The sequence below is a fragment of the Ovis canadensis genome, chromosome 22 (genome assembly GCF_042477335.2).
Source record: "Ovis canadensis isolate MfBH-ARS-UI-01 breed Bighorn chromosome 22, ARS-UI_OviCan_v2, whole genome shotgun sequence".
In the NCBI taxonomy this organism is placed as follows: domain Eukaryota; kingdom Metazoa; phylum Chordata; class Mammalia; order Artiodactyla; family Bovidae; genus Ovis; species Ovis canadensis.
The window spans coordinates 46,283,201-46,288,290 of NC_091266.1; the positions used below are offsets into that span (position 1 = coordinate 46,283,201).

The 5,090-nt window shown below is 53.5% G+C and overlaps 1 long non-coding RNA gene across 2 annotated transcripts; it reads right to left on the minus strand.

Moving 5' to 3' along the window:
• Nucleotides 1–1,406: 1,406 nt before the first annotated feature.
• Nucleotides 1,407–3,373, minus strand: LOC138427887 (uncharacterized). 2 transcript variants are annotated; one of them, XR_011252220.1, is made up of 3 exons: nucleotides 2,384–3,373; nucleotides 1,963–2,018; nucleotides 1,407–1,628 (listed from the first exon to the last, which is right to left on the minus strand). It is a non-coding gene; the product is annotated as an uncharacterized lncRNA (long non-coding RNA). The 2 variants fall into 2 exon arrangements; XR_011252221.1 differs by having other exon boundaries at nucleotides 1,542–1,628; nucleotides 2,910–2,989.
• Between the last annotated feature and the right edge of the window lie 1,717 nt (nucleotides 3,374–5,090).

Below are 5,090 nucleotides of genomic sequence, written 5' to 3' on the forward strand. Positions count from 1 at the left end.
GAGCGATGTGGGAGGGTTAATCTGATGTGGGCTGGGGCAGAGATGCCTAAGAGAACCCTCTGCTCCTAGGAGAACCCTCCGCTCCTCAGTCCCTACGTTGCAAAACTTCACTGGCCTTGCAGCCCTGCATTTCACCCTTGGAGTTGCTGTGAGTCCTCCTTTAAGATGAAAACACCCCCCAGGGTGGAACACATTGACTGTAGAGAATAAAAAATAGCCCCACAGCTGTGGCCTTGAGACAGGCAGAACAGAACTGGCTGGAAAGGAAGATGCTGAGGAAGTGGAAACAGACCTCAGCACACCTTTCCCTCCTTCACAGTGCTGCCTCCTCACAGGGGGATGGGGCTGAGCTTCCTGCTGCCTTTCTTCCCTTCCTGACTCCATGCCAGTTTCTTGGTCAGGTGACAGGGACACCTGGTTCACTCAATCGAGTCCCTTGAGATGAGAGTGAGGCAAGATCCGCAGAGCCTGGAAGAGAGCCCCTACCCTGCACCCCTCTTGCCTTCCCCCTTGTAGCCCAGTCCTGTCTCAGTGCAGAGGGGAGGCCCAGGCCCAGGGACAGGGCTCAGAGGACAGTGGGGGACTTGGGAAAAGCCACCCTCACCTCTGGATCCTCAGTCCCCGACTGGGGTGGGATGATCCTCCAGGGTCTTTTCCAGCTGAGACCATCACAGTCTTCAATGCCACCCATCTCATCATCCTGACTCTTAAGAGGAGATGGTTTCCCATTCTCCCTAATCCCAAGTGATTCCCAGGGGTACTGGAGAGGGGATGAGCACTGTTCCAGGGTGAATTCCATCTCTGGATCTAGGTGAAGTCCGAAAGGCACAGTGAATGCTCTTCACCTGGAGCAGTGGCTGAAAGAATAACAGGAGGTGATTCTGATGCCTCTAGTTAGAGAAACAGTGACCCCAAGAAGAGTCAGTCTAGAATTTGTGGGGGGACTGGCTAAGAAGTAGGGTTTTCCAGGTGGCTCCTGTGGTAAAGAACACACTTGCCAATACAGGAGACATAAAGAGATGCTGGTTCAATCCCTGGGTCAGGAAGATCCCCTGGAGGAGGGCATGGCAACCCACTCCAGTACTCTTGCCTAGAGAATCCCATGGACAGAGGAGCCTAGCAGGCTACAGGCCATAGGGTTGCAAAGAGTCGAACACGACTGAAGAGACTTAACATGCATGCACACGCGCAGGTAAGGAGTGGGGACAGGAGCGAGGACATCCCAGTGGCCCAGCTGGTGGCGGCAGGTGGGCTTCTACACGGGAAGGAGCTGGGTCAGCTCCAGGGTCAGGAGTCTGGTCCTCCCTCCGAGCTGGGTATGCACATGGTGGGCAGGACGGGGGAGAACCAGCCCATAGTTTTCATAAGCTGTTCAAAGGGATCTGAAACCCCAGAATACCAGAGCCTTTCTTTGAAAAACTTTTATTTCATACAAAATTAATATTTAGATACATTCTCACCAGAAAAGGTCACATCATACCAAAATACAGGGAGCAACAAGGAAAATCCTCCCCTGAGGCCCCCAGTGCTACAGCCCTCCCCAGAAGAAGTCACTGTTATCTGCTCAGGGTTTGTCCTTGGTGAACTCAGGCTCTGAGTCTCCTCTCAACGGCGTCCTGGCGTGGTGGCTATTGAAGCAAGAGAAAAAAAACAAAAAACAAACAAATAAAAACACATGTTCACACCACATGAAAGCATCCTCTTTTTCTTGGGCTCTCCACACCCCTATCCCAGTCATGCCTACCCTATCTGACTTACACACACTGACAACAGTCTGAACTGAGGAAACTCTCCCCAGATCCTTGACCTGGGTGGCAACCCCTAAGCTCCCAAGCGCTGGGATGCCAAGGAGCTGCAACCTCCTTCGACTCCAGGGCAGGCATTCTTTGGCTCCCAGAAAGCCTTCCCTGGAACCCAAGAAAAGGAGGATGGGTATTGGAAGGCAGGTGTGTACATTTTTACCTTTATCCTGAGTGGGCGTCCAAAGTCTTCGCTCTGTCCCAAAGGCCTCCAAATCCCTGAAAAGGATTAAAACCACAGTTGTAAATTGATTGCCTCTTAATGGGGAAGAGTATCTTAGCAAAAACAATTCAGTTCTTTCTGGAGTTCTTTCTAATTCACAGTTGCAGGCTCCAGAGTCCTGCCCGGGAATAAGGCAGCCTTCCCCTCCCCTTGAGCTTGGGGCTGAGGGCAGCAGGGAAGAGGGAGGAAAGGAGAGGGAGGAAGAATTAGAGATGAGACGAGTGAGCAAGCCAAGCATCGCCCCCGGAAAATCCATGTCCTTCCTAGAACCTCAGAATGTGACCTTATTAGACAAGGCTTTGTAGCGATCTACTATTTATTACTGGAGTGTTGCAGTCATTAAACTAAGATGACATCATACCAGAGTGGGTAGGCCCTTAATCCAATATGACTGGTGTCCTTATATGAAGAGAAGAGACAGTGAGGTCACAGAGGGGACAACACCACGTGATGGTGAAGGCAGAGACTGGAGTGATGCGTCCATGGGCGGCGTCCATGGGACTGCTGGCAACCACTGGAAGCTCAGGGAGAAAGGCAGGAACAGTCTCAGGAACCAACCTTGCTGGCACCTTGATTTGGGAATTCTAGCTTCCAGAACTGTAGGAGAGCACATGCTGTGGTTTAAACCACCTAGTTTTCAGTTGTAATGATCGTCCTAGGACGCTAACATGCCAAGATAGCGGCGACAAAAAGCAGAGCTCAACAGAGACCCAGAGTCCTCGGCTCTCAGTAACTAAAAGGGCCTCTTGGGGTCAGAGAGTCTGTGCCGTGTGCCCCCTCGCTGGGGCTGTGCTCACTCAGGTGTGCAGGCAGCTCTCAGCCTGGAGACATTTCTCCTAATAAGCAGCAAAACCAAACACATGTTCCCGTCCAGGCCCCCGAGTCACCTGCCACTTGGCATTAAGAGGATGTCAGCCCAGTTCCTGGCTGGCAGCGCTGACAGGCGCCCATCTGCTCCGGAAGTGCCTGGCCTGGGTAAACACAGCCACGCTCTGCCTCCCACGGCCAGACCAGCGGGGCCAGGCAGGCTGTGCGGAAGCCCTGGGCCTCAGGCCCCTCAGGGTCACTCTCTGCCCCAACCTGGCCACGGCTGGCTGCCCCTACTGGAGTGGCATCCCTGGAAACCGAGAAAGGAAGAGCAGAGGCTGGGGGTGGGGGCTCGACACAGGACCCAGCCCGCCTCCCAGGTCACTTCCTCGAATCCCTCCCTGCTGGGCCCAGGGTCACTGCCCCTTCCCACAGGCCCTTCCCTCCCCACTCTCACCCACGTCAAGCCATCTGCCACCCTCGCCCCCCTGGCGGGCACCACAGCCTGTGACTCAGCGCCCAGCCCTGAGGCTGCTCTGTGGGTGGCAGCTCCGGAAACCTTGGTGGGGAGGGCGCCTGGGCTGGAGGGCTGGGGGGAGAAGACATGTGCAGACCCCAGGTGGCCTTTCCCTGAGCACCAACCCCTGACCACACTGCCTCCATCGGGTTCTTAAAGCGGGAACTCTCTAGCAGAGGTGTTTCCTAAAATATAATGGTCTCATTAAAATGCACCTGATTCAGTTTATGTTTTCCCCTCGGGGATCCACCACCTGTTCTTCAAGCCCTGATCCTGGGGCCAAGTTGAGACCTGCTTCTCTAGTGTACTCCACCCTCATCTCATGTGACACCCCCCAACCCCTTGCAGCCCCCCGGGAATAGAATATTCACCCCACACTCGCCCTTGTGTGGATAAATTCCCACGAAGGTGTTAGAGACTTCATGTCACCTCCCTGCAGACTCGAGCAAAGGGCTTGACCCCAGTGTGTGTCCCAAAGGAACAGTGGTAATGGTGAGACTGGAGGTGTCATTCTGGGGGGTAAGGATGAGGGGCTGGACCTCGCTCAGCACATCTTGGGAGGGGTCTGCTTCTGAGTCAGGAGCTCTTTATGTGTATGTTGTCTCCCCTCAAAGGGGCTTGGCCCCTGGAACTTGCCTCTGGAGGAAAAACCTGCAGGCTGGGCTTGTTCCACAACTTGAAGATTGGGATTTGAGGGCCCCGCCCCAACCCCCAGGAGGTGAAAATAGGCCTGGGTCTCCAGCCCCAGGAGACCCAAGTGCCCAGCACACAAGAGCCTGCTTCGGGGATCTGTCTCCACCCACTTCTGCTGAGCCCCCTTCCAGCGGGTCCAGCCTCCCTCAGGGCCTCTTAGAGATTTAGCCGCCTTGCCTCAAAGCTGAAAGGAGGTCTCGGGATTCGGCCCTTCCCCTCCTGACTTAGCGGCCTTCTGGCATCCATCTCGGATTCTCCTACAGAACCAGGGAGTGGTGCCCCATCTTCCCTTCCCAGCCCTGTTCCCTCCTGAACAAACCCACAGCCTCCTTTCATTTCATAGTGACCGTTTTACTGCTGATAACCGCAAGGAAACAGATCAGGCCAAGCAAAAGTAAAGAATCCTGGAAAACTCCAAGAAACTTCAGACTTGTAGCAGGAAGAGTCTGAATGTATTTAATTCCTGGTGCTGTAGCCACCTGTGAACTTGAACAAGACACCCTGTCTGCACCTTGGTGGCTTCAACTCCAAATGGGGGATAACATGAGTGTCTGCCCCACAGGGTGGCTGAGAAGGTTAAAAGAGGCAGAGGACTGTGAAAATACACAATCCGAGATTGTCGGTCTGGTTCTTCCAAAGTGTACACAGTCTACTAATAGTAAAAATTAATCCCAGTCACATGCATTATTCATTTAGCACTTTCTGTGCTGACACAATGAGTGTCAGACATTGTCTGAGGATGTGCCTCCCATAAGTCTATGTTCTTTTACCCCAGTCTTTCTTCCCACACTTTTTCAAGAGACAGTTCAATGCCTCTAGGGGGGCCCCTCCCTGCCCCTGGGTACTGGGATATTTTCCAGGCTAACCCTCTCTGAAGGAGAGTCTCCTGGGCACATATGCTGCTTCCCAGAGCAGGAAGGTGGGCAGAAAATGGCCCCAGCTGGAAAATCAGAGTTTGTGTTTCTGCACAACTTCTTCAGAATAATAGACTTGTAGGGGGGGGAAAAAAAACAACAACACAGAAAGCTTCACTCAGAGAACAGCAACCTGT